Source organism: Chlorocebus sabaeus, chromosome 2, assembly GCF_047675955.1.
Source record: "Chlorocebus sabaeus isolate Y175 chromosome 2, mChlSab1.0.hap1, whole genome shotgun sequence".
NCBI classification, from domain to species: Eukaryota; Metazoa; Chordata; class Mammalia; order Primates; family Cercopithecidae; genus Chlorocebus; species Chlorocebus sabaeus.
In genome coordinates this window covers 6,080,470-6,100,027 of record NC_132905.1, presented here as the reverse complement: position 1 = coordinate 6,100,027, position 19,558 = coordinate 6,080,470, and the positions used below count along the sequence as shown (strand labels likewise).

General features: G+C 45.8%; 1 long non-coding RNA gene across 3 annotated transcripts in view; it reads right to left on the bottom strand.

The window, feature by feature from the left end:
- Positions 1-453: 453 nt before the first annotated feature.
- The window catches only part of LOC119618541 (uncharacterized), a 29,573-nt gene continuing 10,468 nt past the window's right edge, over positions 454-19,558 (bottom strand). For 2 of the 3 annotated variants that reach the window (XR_012089005.1, XR_005234886.2), the window contains 2 exons: positions 9,228-9,371; positions 454-1,699 (listed from right to left, as the gene is read on the bottom strand). This is a non-coding gene — a long non-coding RNA (uncharacterized lncRNA). The remainder of the gene's footprint in view (positions 1,700-9,227; positions 9,372-19,558) is intronic. The other variant, XR_012089006.1, reaches the window with a different exon arrangement.

Here is a 19,558-nt window from a genome sequence, read left to right as displayed (position 1 = left end):
TGATGACTGGAGCAACAGCCGCCATATTGGACTGTGAGGACACAGTTCACATCAGTGTAGAAAGCTGGAAGTAACCTAGTCCCTAGTAGCTTCCTGGAGTAGAACTACCCTATCAGCCCTGGATGCCTCCCTCCAGACATTTTTCACAAGAAAGAAAAGTCAACTTTATTTATTTATTTATTTAGAGATGGGGTCTCACTCTATCACCCAGGCTGGAGTGCAGTGGCATGATCTCAGCTCACTGCAACCTGTGCCTCCCAGGCTCAAGCAATCCTCTCACCTCAGCCTCCTGAGAAGCTGGGACCACAGGCACACACCACCACACCCAGCTAATTTGTTGCAGTTTTGGTAGAGATGGAGTTTCACCATGTTACCCAGGCTGATCTCAAACTGCTGAGCTCAGGAGATTCACCCGCCTCAGTCTCCCAAAGTATTAGCATGAGCCACCACATCTGGCCAAAGTCAACTTTTATTTTGTCCTAGCCAACGATGTTTGTGGGTTTTCTGGCTTTACAGCCAAGCCAGGAGATACCATCCATTAATGACATCTCAGCAGATTCCATCACTTTCTGGTCACAATTTGGGGAATCCACTTAAAAATGCAAACTCATATTCCATTGGAATCTTATGTCCTCCCTTCCACCAGGCTTGGTCATGTTTGAGGCTCATGAGGCTTGATGGGGAGGAAGATAAGACAGCCATAAGAAATATAGGGAAAAGGAGATGGAAGCATTGAAGGATGCTGGCCAGAGGAAGATGAATCCACCCAGACAGGGGATCCCAGGAGCTTTAGGAGGCAAAGGCACTGGAGAAGCTAGAGCACAATTCTCATGGGTGGAAACCGTGTAGTGTGGGGGCAGTACCCCCCAACCCTGATGAAGGGGTGAGCAGAGGCCACAAGGTGTATGCTTGCACAATACATCGTGCCTCTTGGTTATTTGGATGTGGAACTCAGACTCCAGCCTAAATCTTTGCCCAGAGAGAGATTCCCCCTCAACCTTCCAGTAAATTCCCCTTGGGAGGTCAGCCTCTGCTACTTGCAAACCTGAGAACCATGGTGAAGGTGCTCTGACGTCGTGGTTAAGTTACTAAGCTTCTTAATGCCTGATCTCTTCATCAGTAGATGGGAATGGCAGCCCAGGGTCTAGTCCCTCTGCATTCACTGTTTCTACTGTGCATTCAGCATCATGCCAGACAGGTGCTGCTTCCTATGGGGCTCAAAGCACCCATCCTTGAAAACATCATGAGCTTGGTTAGGAATTCGAGGCTGCAAGTGTACACTGCTTTAATATCACCTCTCATCATTGCTTCTCCTAAGGGCCATTGAATCTCCAGCACACAGGGACCCTTGGAGTCAGTTTCATTAGAGAAAGAGCCAAGTTAATTCCAGCCCAGCGAGGAGGCTCTGAATCAAACGGCCATCTCTTCCCTCCAGAGCATCTTCGGGCTGACCCCCAGGCGCCTTTCCATCGGGGGAAAGATTGGACCGCCCGGCAGTTATTGACGGAGACGGCCGACGGACATTGATTGGGACTGCGGAGCAAGTCTCTTTCATTTCCAAGTGCCAGCTGCCAGCGAGTGATGGACGCATCCTGGTGAGATTCCGAGTCTCCCGGAGCTGAGTGATACAGAGACTCGTGAGCAAGGCCTGCCTGTCTGCCCAGGGCAGGGACATCATCAGCCCCAATGAGTCGCTGACCTTTAGAAGGAGAAAAATCATCATAATCTCAGCAGCAGCCCCTGACTCATGGATCTGCAATCATGAAAATGTAAAAGTTAAATGACTTCAAAGGAGAGCGACTGCTTTCCCTGCAGCACAAATGTTCTACCCCAACTCGATGCTCTCCGTCCCCCGCCCCACCGGGGATGGTGTCTGGTCTCCTGGAAGGTCACAGCCCTGGCCTCCCTGCCTCCTGAACCTCCCACCCCTGTCCATCCGAAACACTAATCAGGGGAGAGCAGGGCCAGAGAAGGGAAATCAGGGGGTTCACACCCAAAGAAATGAGAGTGGATGCTGCAGCAGAACCTCCACGCCCACCGCACCGTGGCCTGGGGACTCAGCATGGCCTTCAAGGTCCTCCCTGAAGGAGCAGCTGCCAGCGTCTCAAGTACCGTGCCCATCGAAACTGTCACATTTCACAGTATGCCCCCTCCACCCCCTTGGACACAGACTGCATACCTCTGTGTCCTCAGTGCCACCCTGAGACCTCACTCATAGCAGGTATCCAGTGAGCCCTCCAGCAAGGGCTGGGCACCCCATGGCCAGGTGGCTTCAGCGAAGCTTTTGAGCTGTGGCTTCCTTCTCCAGGCACAGCCCTCCAGAGCACGCTCCACTCTTCCTGGCTCCTTCAGTCTCTTTCCAATCCTCCCGTGGGCTCAGACATGCTTTTAAGCAAAGATCCCTGACTCTCCCATTAAGGAGTCCAAAGAAAGACAGATCGACGTTCCCTCTGACAGCCAGAGTCCCCTGGCAGGAAGAAGGAATTTGGGAATGGGGTCACAGACAACCCACACCCCCTCCCATGGCCCAGTCTTTTTGTCTCTCATGCCATCATCCTCTCTGCTGGGGAGGGGCAGATGGCAGTCAGATTCGTGGATCAATGTGATGCATCTATCTCCTGATTTGTCTGCTTAGTTTTAAGGGTTTTATCCTTTCTTTTGCCTTTTATTGTAAAGCATCAAACTCCTTTTGAAAAAAAAAAAAGGGCAGGAGCATAAATATTACATAAGTTTAAAAAAGATATAAATATGTAATCGACTGTGAAGGGCTGAGTGGAATGTTCCCCAACACGTAGGTCTGCTGTGCCCAGGATGGAGTGGGGGACCAGCCCTTTCACCGGGGACTGTTCACTCCAAGAAGGGATGGAAACGGAAGCATGCGGGCTGAGCTGGACTGTGAGCATCGCAAGCAGAGCTGTGTGCTTCTGCGCACCACTGTGAGCCCAGCGCTGCACAGTGCAGCTCACCAGACACTGAATGAACGAATGCACGAGTGAAGAATGAGCTGCTTCATCCTTCCACATGTTCTCCATTCACATAGGGTTTCCGGAAAGCAGCTAGAGATTGGGAAACTGGAGGTGTCACGCGCTGAAGCCTATTTCATCAGGTCTTCTATGTCCTGGAGGTGCTTGGGGGTGGAAAAGGGACAACTTCCAAGAGGAACTGCGTTGGGAAAGGGCCCACCATGGAACAAAAGCTACCTGCACCCCCTGAGGAATCAGCACCCTGCCTGGTGTCCTGTGCATTTCCTGCACATTGTTGTCCTCACACTTCCGCTGCCACCACCCTGGCTTGGGCCATCGTTTCCCCAGCCTCTCCCCTTGCACTCCACTGTTCCTTCTCCAGTTCACAGGCAGAATGATGCTTTTAACCTGGGAATCTGAGCCTGTCGCCACACAGCCCAAGAACCCTTCCTTTCTGAGACCGCAAGCCCGCGTGACCTGGCCCAGCCCCACGAATTTCATAGCTCCCTTTTCCTTACATTTGATCCCCCAACAAAAACCCTCCTCAGGACCCTTGGCCTTGAGGTGCCTTTGCCTGGATGGCTCTTCTCCAAAACAGTCCCCCAGCTCCTCTCTCCCTCACTTTCTTCCATCCCTGCTCAAATGCCACCCCCTCTAAGCAGTCCTCCCTGACTGCTCAGGCTAAATACCACCACCACCACCACCACCATCATCACACTCGTGACTCTCTACCCCCTTACCTGGTCTTACATTTTTCATAGCACCTCTCTGCCTGACAGCCATCACACTGTGCATAGATTCATTTATTCACTTCTTGTTCACCTCTCTTATTTTAAAGAGAGCATTGTGAGAACAGGGACCATGTCCATCTAGCTCACCACTAAACCCCAGTCTCCAGCACGTAGGAACACGGCAATCAATATTGGTTGACTAAATTAACTCCCATCTAACAGATGAAGTGACTGGGACTTGGAGAGGTGAAAAATACCTTCGGAAGATGACCCTGACTCTTTCCCTTACCTGAGGGGGTCAGATTCTTTCCCAAGTCAAGACAATGGTGACTGCCATGCAGATCCTGAGGCCCTGACCCAGGCACTGCTCAGAGAATGACTTCACACAGGTTTGTTATATTTGGCAACAGATCATTAACTGTGTCCCTCGTATCAACAGCCTTGGATAAAGAGTGGCCCCAGCTCTGTAAGCGCCCAGACAGTTTTGCAAACCAGATTATTACTTCATATAAATATTGAATGAGGCTTGCCTTCCAGGTCTCCCTTCCTGGTCCATGATTATTAAATATAATCTTGCAGCCAAAATTCAAACTCAGCTGTCTTGGATGGGAGGAGGGAGAGTTCAAACCTACTGAAGATCCCGGTGAACTTTTAACTCAATAGCAGATGAAGGGGAAAACAGCAGAGAAAGGGGGAAAAGGAAGGAAAGGAGGGAAGAGGAGAGACATGACAGGCCAATACTTCTAAAAAGCCCCACTGGACACTACAGTGTAGTAAATGGTGTCCCCCAAAATTCATGTCTACTGGAACCTCAGAATGTGACCTCATCTGGAAATCGGGTCTTTTCAGATGTCATTAGTTAAAATGAGGTTATACAGGATTAGGGTAGATCCTAAATCCAATGACTGATGTCCTTATTAAAAAAAAAAAAAAAAAGGAGAGAGAGAAGACAGAAGGCCATGTGGAGACAGAGGCAGAGACCGCAGTGTTCGACCGCAGTGTTGCAGCCACAAGCCAAGGGCCACCTGGAACCACCAGATGCTGGAAAAGACAAGGAAAGACCCTTCCCTACTCTTCTGGAGGTGCCACGGCTCTGCACACACCTTGATTTTGAACCTCTGGCTTCCAGAACTCTGAGATAATATATTCCTGCTGTTCTAAACCAGCCAGTTTGAAGTAATTTGTCACAGCAGCCCCCACATGTACAGGCTCTTTCGAATTTTCTCCAGGGTGCTCCCTACCCCCAGAGCCTCTCCACCAGACCTAAGTGAGGGCCAGGAGTGGGAGTATGTGGCTGTTTCTGAGCGGGAGGTCCAGGCTCTGTGACTGTGCCCTGAGCTGCCTCAGTCTCCCCAGCCACCCCTCGGTTAGCTTGGCCCCCAGTGCCGGCTGACCCTCTGGGGTCTCTCAGGGCCCTGGCTCCATGTCGCCTCTTCACTTTCCCTTCCTCTTAAAGTCCTCTTCTTGAAATACCAACATGTGAACTTCCAGTGATGCTTCTTGGGCTGGAGTCAGGCCCCACTGCAGGGACACTGAGGACCCACCATGTGGGGTCGAGAGTCAAATTCAGGAAGACCCTGTACACAGCAGGGCCATCCGTATCCCTGACTGCCACCTGCAACTCCCCATGTTCCTTCTTGCTTCTCACCCCCTCGATGAGAGGCCTCATCCAGGACAGCCTGAGCAGCCCAGCACCCAGCAGGGAGGTTGGCTGCAGGCAGGGGTGAGGGGCTGGGTCCGCACTGTGCTGCCCACACCTACTGTGCCCAGGAGGACCCCAGGCCCCTGCCCAGGTGCAGGCTTTGATGCAGTAGGCATGTGGGGCCTGAGGTCCTGCATTTCAGGCAAGTGCTCTAGTGGCGTAAGACATGCTTGGCAGGACAGCTCAGGAGAGACCTCTCTGTGCCTTCATCCCTGGCCAGCTGGTCTTCCTGAAGGGACCACATGCTCCAAGGGCCGTAGTGAATAAATATACCCCAAAAGGTGCCACAGAGAGACAACCTCCATGTGCACAGGCTTTAACTTGGATTTACTCAAATAGGGAATCCTGTTTCTTCTCTAGCAAAGGACGGAGCCACAGGGCAAATAGCCTGAAAGATAAATGAGCATGGCCACTCTCAACAGCAAGAAGAGGACAGGCAGATTGGGAGAGAGAGAGAGCAGCAGTGCGTCCGGTGGACCTGCATGGCTCCAACCAGTGCCACCAAAGGCACTTCCAGATTAATCTATAAGTGAGCAAATCTGAAGAATCTATCACCTATCTCCCCAAAAGAGAGAAAAACTAACATTAATTGTGCACATACTATAAGCCGTCATGCTCCATTGACTCATTTCGTGCCTACAAGCACCCTCTGAGATACATGCTTGAATCTCCACCGTACAGACTGGGAGATGGAAGTTCAGAGAGGTTAAGTGACTTGCCCAAGGTCACAGAGCCCACAAGTGGCAGGATTGACAGCTCTGTTTCTTTCTTTCAATTACATCACAGGTTTTGAGAGTCGAGCAGCTTCCAGGGATCATCTCCCACCTGGAATGAACTTAAAAGAACAGGCAGGAAAGGGAAGACAGGGTGAACTGGCCAAGAAATCCCTAATTGTGTAAATTACCAGACACAGCTCTTCGGCCTCTTCCTCATGACTCAGACATGGAGACAAAGGACAAATGAAAGGGAGGAAATGTCTTTGCCTCCCTGGGAAGGAAGGAAACCCACCAAGCAGAAAGAGAGGGAGGAGGGAAGGGACAGCTCGGTGGAGCTGCAATGACCAAGCAGAATACAGCGGGGAGAAATACAGAGACATTTCCCAGTCTTGCCAGAAATTCCCAATCCCATGCGTTTCCTCCCTCAGAGGAGGAAAGAGGGTCACTGCTTCCCCTCCCTGCACTCTGCAAGGTTTAGGTCCAATTGGTTCTCATAGAACTTGATGGCAGGGGGAGTGGTGGGGAGCAGTCACGGCACCCCTGCAGAGAAACAGCTTGGGAAACTATGCCAAACTTTGACCTTGGGGGCAAGCCCCGCCCATGTGGCTCAGTTCTCTCATCCTTTTTGGAGTAGCCTGGTGGAGAGCCAGACCAAGGCTGACCAAGCTCCAGGCTCTGGAGTTAGAACTAGGGCTGACACAGCCAGCACTTCCTGCCTGTGTGGCCTTGAGAACTTGGCTCAGTTCCTCCATGCCTCGGTCTCCCCATCGTTGGGAGGAGGTGGCAACACCCCTGCCTGATGCGTGGCGCTGTGAACCTCGAGCCTAAGGCTTCTTTGAACTCAGAGCATCCAGCGCTTGGCTAGGACTTTCATTGACGCTGCTCTTACTTCCACCCCCTCGCTTTAGAGGGAACTCATTCATCCCCAGCTGAAGTGTAAATAACCGACTTTTTCCAAACCCAAAGAAGCCAAAGTGAGCAAACCAAGCAGTGGCCCCCAAAGGGACCTTCCCTTCCAGGTAGGAGCTTCCATTCAAGACACTGTCCACTCCCCACTGCTGGAGAACCCCAGCCTGGGGGTGCCCAGGGCCTCCTTAAACAAGAGTTATCCTCCAGAGGCCTGGTGCTCAACAAATACACGGTTCAAGCACCTCTTATTTTACCCCAAAAGACAGACGTTACCACCACAATGGACCCAAACTGTGAGCTCCAGAAGAACAGAAAAGGTGCCCATCATTCCCTCTGTGAATCGCCAGCAGCTATTAGCACAAGTGTCTGGCGCCTAGGATGCCCTTGGTAGGAGGGGCTTGAATTCAGGAAAAAGTGAATGTTAGAGCTCAGCTCAGGAAGTCCCAGGAGATCATCAAAAGCAGATGATCATGCTCTTTAAAAGTGGTATTCCCAAATGCTCCAGCCCTGATCGCAGCTGACAGCTATCGAAGGAGCACAGACCAGCCAGGGCCAGAACAGTGGTTTCCAAGGGCAAACCCTCCTCATTAATTCCGTCCCTTCAGTGGAACTGTGCTTTATCTCCCCCTGCAGAAAGGAATCGATCTCACCGTCCATCAGCGTGGCACTCGCTTCCGTAGGACTCGCAGCGCAGATGAGAAAGCTGGTCCGATGCTCCATTAACGCAGCACTTTAATAACAACGTCACTTAGATCTCAAACTGCTTAATTAGATTTCACTCATTGCCATCACTCGCCTCATTTGAACTGCTCGTTTATAATTTATGGTCTTTATGCATTTGGTTGTTCATTTGTAAAATAAGAGAAAACAATCACTGGGCAAAAAGCAAAGCCTAAGAAATGGATTTGACTTTTCCCAAGGGCTGGGGCGCTGCACGGCTGAGCAGCAAGGTCAAAGGAGGAGGATGCTGGATATGTGGTTGTTTATTGTCCCTGCCTGCTCAGTATCCTTCATCCCTTCTCCTGGTAAAAGCTCCTGGGGTTTCCGCCAGGTAAGGATCCTCCCCAGCTCCAGGCGTTTGTGGTTGAGCCATTCTTCCACCTTCAGAAGGCATCTGCCAGCACCAGCCTCCACCATCAGCTTATTCTGACTCCAGTAGACTCAGTGATTGTTTCAAAAACAGGCACCTGACCCAAAGCAGTCCAGTGACAGTGAGCCCTGAGACATTTGCTGTAATTACAAACCTGCATGACTCCACACAGCAGGTGAAGGGGAAAACAGCAGAGAAAGAGAGGTGGCCCCTCTTTCCCTTGGACCTTCCAAGGGGTCCAAGGGAAAGTCATTCCCTTGGGAATGACCCTGTTGGACGTAAACATTGCAGAGTGTGGTGAGGGGGAGCAGTGACTCCCTTTCCTCCCCTACAGCTGGGGAAGAGGCATGCAGAGCTGGTGGAATTTCAGTCTGTACAATGTGGGGGCCAACCTCCCTCCCCCAGATGGGTGGGGTGAGCTGGCAGAGAACCAGCTTGAGGAAGCAGAACAAGGGAATTCCTGGAAACATTTCTGAGCACCTGGACTTAGTTGTGCCTGAATCCAGGGGTGCTGGATACTTAAATTTTGTGAGTCAACATGTTCCCTTGTTTCCTTCAGCCTATTTGAGCTGAATTCCTTTCACTTGCAATGGAAAGAAGTTCAACTGACAAGATGTAATGTCGGAGATCACCTTCATGAGAAACACCTTAGTCACTGATTCTTCTACAAACCCAATTTGCAATGCATTTCTAAACATTAAAACCATGAAAAGTGCTAGAGTGGTATCAAAGATGCCATTTTGAATTCATAGAGAACAGTGGGGTTTCCTCTGGCCACCTTACCCCACATTTCAACATCACCCCAGCCCCACCATGACATAATACATTCCCTTGCCCTACTTTTTTTCTCTCCTTGGTTTTTATGGTCGAACATATTAAATATCTTACTCATTGGTTTTTTGTATGATCTGTCTCCACTACAAAATCAGCTCCCTGAGGACAGGGGTTTTTCTATGTTTTGTTCACTGATATGTCCCCATGTCAGTGGAACTGAGACACAGTAGTCCTTCAGTGGACATTCATCGTCTGATTGAGTGAATCAATCTGCTGTAGGAACTACATTCAGCCACTAGTAAGAGATGGAAAGCAAGCAACGTGGGAGTTTCTTTCTCTTACACGTCCGTCTGGAGGGTTCAGAGCTGGTGTGGAGACTGCATGGTGTTCTCTGGATCCCAAGTGCCTTCTGTCCTGCTGTCCCCCATCCTCAGTATGTAGATTCCCTCCTCGAGGTCTTCTCATGGTCCAAGACGGCTGCTGGTGCTCCAGCCACATCATCCACATTCCATGCAAGAAAAGGAGATAAAGAGACCCTCTCAAATGCTTTCCCAGAAGAACAAACAACTGCTACCTTGGCCTCATTGTCCACCTTAGCTGCAAAAGAGGCTGGGAAATGACATCCTTTAGATAGGCTCATTGCCATCCCAATAAAATCAATGTTCTACTACTAAAGAAGAAGGATGGAGATGGAACTTGGAAAGCAACTAGAAATCTTTGTCGGGGGGCAAAAAGAAGCCATGTAAATGAGGAAATGATAGTACCATAGGGAAGAAAACTACCCAGCCATTAACAGTCAGGTTTTTAGAAAACTCTGACTAATGCTAGAGAATATCTACGATACAATGTCACAAGAAAAAGGTGGGCTCTAAAACTGTGGAAGACCTCTATTTTTTTTTTTTTTTTTTTTTTTTTTTTTTGAGACGGAGTCTTGCTCTGTCGCCCAGGCTGGAGTGCAGTGGCCGGATCTCAGCTCACTGCAAGCTCCGCCTCCCGGGTTTACGCCATTCTCCTGCCTCAGCCTCCCGAGTAGCTGGGACTACAGGCGCCCGCCATCTCGCCCGGCTAGTTTTTTTGTATTTTTTAGTAGAGACGGGGTTTCACCGTGTTAGCCAGGATGGTCTCGATCTCCTGACCTCGTGATCCGCCCGTCTCGGCCTCCCAAAGTGCTGGGATTACAGGCTTGAGCCACCGCGCCCGGCCGGAAGACCTCTATTTTTGTAAACACATTTCCCAACCACACACACATGCACACCAAAGACTTGAAAGAAATACACCACAAAGTTCATAGTATTTTCCTCTAATTAGGCAACTACAGGTGGCTTTTATTTTCCTTTTATGCTTCATTTTTCAGAGGTTTTCGACAAACATATGTTGCTTAAAAAACTTTTTTTTTTTTTTTGAGAAGGGGTCTCACTCTGTAGCCCAGGATGGAGTGCAGTGACGTGATCTCAGCTCTCTGCAATCTCCACCTCCTGGGTTCAAGCGATTCTCCTGCCTCAGCCTCCCGAGTAGCTGGGATTACAGGTGTGCACCGCCACACCTGGCTAGTTTTTGTATTTTTAGTAGAGATGGGGTTTTACCATGTTGGCCAGGCTGGTCTCGAACTCCTGACCTCTGGTGATCCATTCTCCTCAGCCTCCCAAATTGTTGGGATTACAGGCGTGAGCCACTATACCTGGCCACTTAAAATTTTAAGTAGCAAGTAGAGTGAGTGGCATCCCCGTTCCTGGTTAAGCTCTGTGCCATCTCACAGTGGGGCAGACCCAGGAGGAAGAAGAGAAGAAAGGAGAGGGAGTTGAGCTGGGAAAAGGCAGAGAGAGGGGAGGGAGGAAAGTGATCAGAACCAGCAGGACGGTCCGGGAGGAGAGGAGAGGGGAGGAGAAAGAAGAGGAAAGAGTCCAGAGAGGCCGTGCTTTCTGCTAGGAAGGGCTGGGAAGGACTTTAAAAGGAGCACAGGAGTTGGGTTTCCTCCAAAAAACCCAGAGTCCTCGCCCACCCCCGACTCTTCCCTGTACCCCACCCCCTGCCTCCCACCACCACCAAGGGCAAACTCTAAGAGGATCTCTGGTGTTTTCTTTGATCACAGAAGCCCAGGGAGCAAACCCCACAGCTGACACTGACTCATGCCTCTTCCATGCCACCCCCTGCCCCTGTGCTCCGGAGCCTCCTTTGGTTCATTTTTGGCAGCCCTTGGTTCCTACAATTCCTGCAGCTGCCTTGATTCAAACTCCCTCCCCAACTCCACCCCAGGCTTAAGGGTGGACTGGATGGGAGCTGCAGGTCTGCGGCGGGGGTTGGGGAGGCATCTCCAGCCAGTTACACCCCAAGGAGATGGAAATAAAAGCCAATAGAAACTCCTGTTGTTCACCAGCCCCTTCAAACATCCTGCTTGGAGCAGATTCAGGCTCTGGAAAAGTTCACAGGAAATCCTGGAGATCAGATGCTTGCTCAGCAACCACAAGCTTTATCTTGTGTCTGAGTCCCAGAAAACAAAGACAAAAGTTTCTTCTAAGACTCCCTTCTCCCTTCGCCAACCGGTAGAGCACCATTTCCAAATAAGGCAGCTCCAAAAGCAATCCTAAAGCAGAACTTGAAAGTCAAATCACATTCTCAAAGCTCGTGCAGTTAAAACACGGGTAAAATGCCCCCAGAGTTTCCCAACCATAGCAGACAGGGTCCCCCACAGCCCGCCCTCCCACAAGCTGCAGAAAAGCAGCTAGACTTGAGCTGTTCAATTCAGTAGCCATTTAAAGCTTAATAAACTTAAACTTTAAAACTGAACGGCAAAATATTTGTCCATGAAGACAATTTGTTATTTTGTAGAACTACTTACTGTATTCACTTCCAATTGCTACTGTGACGAATTACCGGAAACCTTATAAGTTAAAACAACAGGTTGGGTACAGTGGCTCAGGCCTGTAATCCCAGCATTTTGGGAGGCCGCGGTCGGCGGATTACTTGCCTGCAGGAGTTCAAGACCCAACTGGGCAACATGGCGAAATCCCATCTCTATTAAAATTAAGAAAATCAGTTAGGCATGGTGACACGTGCCTATAGTCTCAGCTACTCGGGAGGCTGAGGTGGGAGGATGGCTTGAGCCCAGGAGGTCAAGGCTGCAGTGAGCTGTGCACTCCATACTGGGGGACAGAGTGAGACCCTGTCTCAAAAATAAAATAAAGCAACACACACTTTTTATCTTACAGGTCTGGAGGTGACAGGCTCAAAATGCGGCCTGCGGGCTAAAATGGAGGTGTCAGCAGGGCTGCACTCGTCTCTGGAAGCTACAGGACAGAATCCCTTTGCCTTTTCCAGCTTCTAGAGACCATCCCCATTCCTTGGTTCATGGCCCCTTCCTCCTCCTGCAAAGCCAGAAATGTTGAATCTCTCGGAATATCTACCATAGCCACAGCTCCATCTGACCACGGCCACAAAGGATTCTCTACTTTTCAGGACCACTGTGATTACACTGGGCCACCTGGATCAATGCAGGGTAATCGCCCCACTTCAAGATTGGTCGCTTAGCAACCTTCATTGAATCTGCAACCCGAATTCTCCCTTCTGCGGTATAAAGTCACACATTCACAAGTTCCCAGGATTAGGGCATGGTTGGAGGCCATTATTCTGGCTACCACATTGCAGTTCGCTGTAACCTTTGCATTAAATTGGGTATTACTGTGAGTTCTTGTGCGAGTGTCGGGCAAGTGTACCATTTCTAGCGTCTCACATAAACACGTCACCCACCTAGTTGGTGTCAATGGATTGGTTCCGTTGGATGATTATTTTTCTATGCACAAATGTAACATTGTAATATGTTTATTTAAATATATTATGCAGAAGTACAAGTTACAGTGATATCTACGTAATTAAATTGAAATTCTTATTATTTTGACTTTGATATAAACTGTTTTTCTAGTTTCAAAAATTAAGTATGGACAAAATTTGAGATTGAAAATACAGAAATGGTACTGATAAGAATCAAATGGAGATGCAGAACTATAAAGAAAATCAGATATACCACAAATTTCATGGTGAGTGGCAATTATAGTTTGCTTCTGCAGGAAGAAAACAAATAGCTTTTTATTTGCTGGATTAAAGATAATAAAGTGAACACTAGTCACAGACATTCTTATCAAATACATAATGAATTTGAAAATATGTTTTCTCTCAATAGTCAGAAAGAATCAACAAAACAAGTCAACTAAAATCAGAAGGAAATGGCCAATAAAAAATTTGTAATGAATTTTAACTTTGTAACTTTGGCCAGCGAGGAAATAGTTAGAACGCTTGCTCAGAAGAGGAAAAGCCTTTTTTTTTTTTGAGACAGAGTCTCGCTCTGTCGCCCAGACTGGAGTGCAGTGGTGTGATCTCGGCACACTGCAAACTCTGCCTCCCAGGTTCACGCCATTCTCCTGCCTCAGCCTCTCGAGTAGCTGTGACTACAGGTGCCGCCACCACGCCCGGCTAATTTTTTTGTAGTTTTTAGAAGAGATGGGATTTCACCGTGTTAGCCAGGATGGTCTCGATATCCTGACGTCGTGATCTGCCCGCCTCGGCCTTCCAAAGTGCTGGGATTACAGGCATGAGCCACCGTGCCCGGCCCGAGGAAAAACATTTTTAAATGGAGACTTTAGGAGACTTTAAAAAAAAAATTATTTCAATATAAGAATTTTGTTACAGTATAAAGAACAGACTGAAAAAATTTTTCTTGAAAAGTATAAGATCTTCACTTAAACCAACAAATGACCATAGACTCAAAATCTTTCTGAAAATATCAAAAATCAATTGATTGATTATTTGAAAAATTTCAAATACTTTATTTTAGCCTCAGATAGTTGCACTGCCCAATTAACACTGAGTAAATTTCATCTCAAAGGATTTTCAAATTTAAGAGGGAATGTTGTCCATTCACGGCTTAAAACGCTGAACTCATGGCATAGATAATTTTGTATCTTCTACATCTGTCAAAGAAGAATTTCAGCTAGAAATGAGAAAATTAGTTTCTATCACAACAGATCAGCTACCTTAGATCAAAAATCCAGATTTGCTAGAATATTGAAACAAGAGCCTGATATTTCCCTTAATGCTTCATTCCACAGTATGATCCATATTAAAAACATTTGTGTCCAGTCTTCTGAAACAGACTCTAGCAAGTGCCATGGATATAGTGGTTAAAATCATTTAGTATTTATGTGCAAGCGCTATGAATCATCATGACTTTATGGCTGAAAGTAGAAGACAACGAATTTAATGATGTTGTGTTCTTTCTTTGCTCATTGGCTGAGTCATGAAAGAGTTTTACAAAGATTTACTGCGGTGTTGACTTCAATTCAAGATTTCTTTGAAACAAAAGGCACACTTGCCAAATATGCAATCAAAGACAAAAAACCCCGCCAGTTTGGTTGAAAGCTTTCTCACTATTATCACGCACATATGAAAGAGCTAAATTTGAAGCCCCAAAGAATGAAAGAGTTTATCAGTGACCTAGTCAGATGGGTAGATGAATTTATGCCGAAATTTGAACCTTTCATAATGCAAATCAATAATAATGATAGTCACATTTTTCCAACACAAATCAATATGTAGATTTTCATTGTAATTGACAGCATTATGTAAATTTGCTGCAAAACCTATCGGAAAAATTTGAAGAACACTTGATTAATATTGATAAATTTTGAGTTGCTTTTCACATTTATGTGATGTCCCCTTTGCATTCAAGGTTAATAATACCGAGTTATCACAAGAGTTAGTTAATTTACTTAACTTGGATAGTTTGGAAACTGATATGCTTTGGTTTCAAAGTCAAATCACTTCTTCTAAAAAACAAGATGAACCAGTTTTGGCAATGTGCATGGGAATGTTAAAGGAAAATGGCTTTTTTATGCACAATTCCAAATTTTAAATATGTCTGGAACAACATAAATATGGGAATCCACTTTTTCAATTGTAGATTTGAACTTTACAAAATCTAAATATTGATCAACTACTTCTGATGAAAATGTAGTGGCTAAATTGAAATGTGCTATAACTGCAATATACACTGGATTTCAAAGACAATCAGACAAAAAATATAAACTATGTTATCAATAATCTTTAAATTATTATGTATTGAAATGATAATATTTTGGATATAGACAAAATCAATTTTAAAAGTTAATTTCACCTGTTTCTAATTTTTGGCCATGGCTATTAGAAAATGTAAAATTACATAGTGGCACACATTATATCCCTATTGAACCACGCAGAATTAGACTTTCTTTTCAGAGAAACTGAAGCTTGCAAAAAGATGTTCTTCTTTCCTTTGACACTTCATTTCCAATCATGGGGCCAAGTCCATTTTAATAAAGCTTACAAAATGATGACCAAATCTATCAGCAAATTTGGTGTTATCTATGTTAAGTTTTAAAAGGTGTTCATTGTTGGCATAGAAAAATTAAGAAATTATACGAAACATTCAATTCTTGGCCCCCCCTTTAAAAAGTCAGGTCTGACCAGCTTGAGCCCATATTTCCAAGCAGTGATACCTGCTCAGGGCCCATCAGCCCCTCCCTTGCCCGATGTGGCTGTTTGCAAGCCAGTTTATCACAGTTGAGTGTTCAGAGTTTGACAACCTCATAAAATTATTTTTAAGTATTTTCTCTTTTTCAATGGTCTGATAAAGTTTAAACAGAATTACGTCTTGTTTGGAGGTTACCTTGAACCTATATAAAATCAAATTCATTTAAAGGACTTTAAAAAAAAAATAGATCTTTGATAAACTTTTAAATTTATTCTATGGTTGTTAATCTATTCAGGGATTTCTAAAAATCTTATTGAGTCAATTTTGCATATTTATAACATTAGAGAAAGTCATCTATGATCTCCCTAGATTTTTAAATATTTTCTTGTCATTTTAAAATTATTATGCATACCTGTGATGGTAAATCTTTTCCCATATTTTATGATGCAAATATTTGTTTTACTCTTTTTATTGTACAAACCTATGAGGTGGTTGTCTATTTTATTTGTCTTTTGAAATAAGCAACTCTTTTGTGTTTGTTTAGAGACAGGGTCTCACCATGTTGTTTAGGCTGGCCTTGAACTTCTGGGCACAAGCTATCCTTCTGCTTCGGTCTCCTGAGTAGCTGGGGCTACAGACACTCACCATCCTGCTTGGCTTCTGAAATAATCAACTCTTTATTTTACTTATCAACTTTACTATTTTTCCTAATAAATTTCTACTTTACTTTCTAATAACACAACTTGCTGTTTTCTGGTTATTTATAGTGTTTTCTATACTCTTTAGTTCAATTATTAGTCATTCATATCCCCTCATTCTTGTTTTAACAATAAAAGCATTTTGGGATATAGATTTTCCTCTGAATATGGCTTTGGCTACATCCAAGATGTTGCTGTAATATATCAATATCTTGATAAATAATATTGATATAAAATTTAAGTTTCTATTTTCTCCTCGATTTAAAAATTATTTAGAAGAGTATGCTTTAAAATTTCCCAGTGAAATTATCAATTCAGTAGAGAAAGGACGGTGGTGAATTCATACAAAGGAGTACTATGCAGCCATAAACAAATGGTACCGATATACACACAGCATATGTGAATGTCGTCAACACTGTATTAAGTAAAGGAAGCTGACACAATAGACTACAGTCCGTATAATTCCATCTGTGAAAGATTCAAGAACAGACAAAGCTAATCTACAGTGACTGCAGTCGGAATAGTACAGTAGTTGCCTCTCGCGAGGAGGCATTAGCTGCGAAGCAGTGCATGGGAAGCTTCAGGAGGTGTTCTGGGTGGCTGTACACGTGTAAAACTTCACTGAGGTGTATACTTAACACTGTGCACTTTACAGTATAGAAGATATGCTTCCATTTAAAAATCTAGTTTTCTTACAAATATCACACAGCATTCTTGGCAGAAAATTTGGCCTGTAAGTTACATCCTTTCCAGAATTTGTTAACATTCTCCTCTTGGCCAGAGTAATGGACTCTGTTGTTCCTATTCAGCATCCTTCTCCCTTTCCTCCTTCTCCTCCCACGCCTGACGCTGCTCCAGATCCCCTCTCTCCACGAAGCCCGCGGGGAAGCTGAGCCTGCCCCAGCTCCCCGGGAGGGACTTGAGTGATCTTGGTCAATCATGACGATTCGATCTGTCTCGCCCAGGGGTTCCAGGTGAAACCAATCTGTGCATTCTCTTGGGCAACTCTTCTTGATTCAAGAGTGGGCATTTGATATCAGTAACCCAATCTGACTAAAGAGAAGGATTTTTATTGCATGGTTGGAGAAGTTCCTTTTTTTCTTCCAGTGGAAGAAAACAAGGGAGGCCCTGTCTCAGTTGCTCCACCTCTCCACAGCCAGCCTTAAGAGAGAGGCCAAAGGCCCCTGCAGTAGCCCACCCTGGTGCCCACCCTTCCTTGACCTCCTGGACATGGGTTTCTACATTTCCCCATGACTTAAGCTGCCTGAGTCAGAGTTTCTGTTTGCGGCAGTAAATAATCTACTCGTGAGCCAAGAACACGACTAATATCAAAAATGTTCCGTGTGCCCAGAAGAATGGGGCTGTTTCTTTGGAACAGAGTTGTATTGATATTTCATAAATCAAACTTGTTCATTGTGTCGCTCACATTTCTTATCTGCTTATTTGTCCACGTGACCTATCCAATTATGAGAGGGGAAAGTCAAAGTCTATTGCTATGATTGGGGCTTTGTCGAGACCGTGCATCAGAGTCTTTGCACCCAGTGAAACGCTTGGCACATTAAGATTTGGGCCCGCTATGTCTGCTTGGTGGATTATAGATTTTGTCAGTAGAAAGTATTCCTCGGCTTACCGTTTCCTGCCTGTGGCCTTCAGTTTTGCTTAATCTCATCGTCGTATTTCATCCCTGCTTTCGGCGTCCCTCGTGCTGTCCCACTTACCCCAGCTCGTTTCTTTATTATGAACGTTTCTGGGTCAGGTTATTTGGGCTGCGTCTTGTAAACAGTTTAGAGTTGGCTTTTGCTTTTTAAGTCAAATCTGAGAGACTATATCGCCACCTGTTTAATAATATTTACCATCTAATTTTATTTGTTATTTACTGGGTTTTTTTCCTTTTTTAAAATTGCATTGAAGTTAGTTTTCCTTTTCTCCCTGTTTTCCTCCTGGACCTTGGAAGTTGGATCACTGCTGGACTTTACAACTTTCACCAAACGTGTCTAAATCTATGGTTCTCTGTTGTTATCAAAAAAATTTGAAGTTTTATTTATTTCGTACTGTCCCCCAAGGCCAGCCCTCTGGAAGCTTCCCAAGAAAATTATTTTAAAACGACCCCCTCCTCTCCAGGTTGTCACTTCCTACCCTCTTTCCTGATTTATTTTCTCAAAAAAAACTTACGGCCAACCGGCCTGCTGTAAGTTACCTTATTTTTTCCTGTTCTTTTAATTTATTTTTTATTTTTCTAGATTTAGGGGCTACAAGTGCGATTGTTACATGGATATATCGCACAGTGGTGACGCCTGGGCTTTTCGTGTACCATACCCAAATAGGTATCCCACAGGTAATTTTTCATCCCTCACCCCTTCCCCACTCATCCACCCTCCCCAGTCTCCAGTGTCGGTTATTCTGCTCTGTATGTCTGTGTGCACACATCGCTTAGCTCCCATTTGTAAGTGAGAACATGTGGTTTTTTACTTTCTGCTTCCAAGTCATTTCACATTGGATAATGGACTCCAGTTCCATCCATGTTTCTGCAAAAGACATGATTTCACTATTTTTTTTATCCAGTTGCCTTATTTTGTTTGCTTTCTCTCCACACTAGCTCCATGAGGGTGAGAATATTTATTTTTTTCAGAGCCTGTTATGACCCCAGGGCCCGGCATAATGCCTAGCACATAGTAGGTGTTTTATAAGCATGTGTTGAATAACTGAATGCCTTTTCTTCTCTCTTCTCAGGTTATAAGCCATGTGGAATTTCAGTCTCAAGATATTAATAATTTTTTCTTTGTTTATGTAACTTATAGAACAAGCTATAAGGTCAGTAGAAGTACAATAACCATCTGGTAGATGAGAAAACTTAAACTCAAAAAGGTTACATCATTTCAAGATGGCACAGCTTAGAAATGACCAGGGTGAGACTTGAACTCACATCTGCCCAATACTAAAGTTCACCTTCTTACCCTCCGTGTCTGGGTCACACATACACCCCACATTGTAAATGCTTTCTTGGTATTACCTCCCAGCTCAGGTGGGGAAAACTTGGGGTGAGGCCCCTCAAACCATCCTGACCGACACTACCTCTTCCTCAGAGTCCAACTCAAATGCCTCCTCCTCAGCAATGCTGCTTCAGGTCCCATCAGTGAGAATAAATCTGAACTTGTTACCTTTTCTTTGTTGCCTTCATCAACTTCTGTCTTACATTATAGCTGTGTGCGCATCCTCTGCTCCCCAGCTAAACCGTGTCCTCCATGAGGGGCCCCATCTAATGCCTCTGTCTTGCCCACTGCTCCAGGGGCAGTACCTGGCATACAGTAGGCACTCAAGTAATGCAGGTCAATTGAACTGCTGAGGTGTAATACCAATGGCCCTGGCCCATCCAGACCAAGATCCACCTCCTCCAGGGAGCCTTCCTGGACTACTTCTAGCCGAATCCCAGCTCTCTTTATCTGGCCTTTAACTGCTGTGAGATTAAATTCCATGAA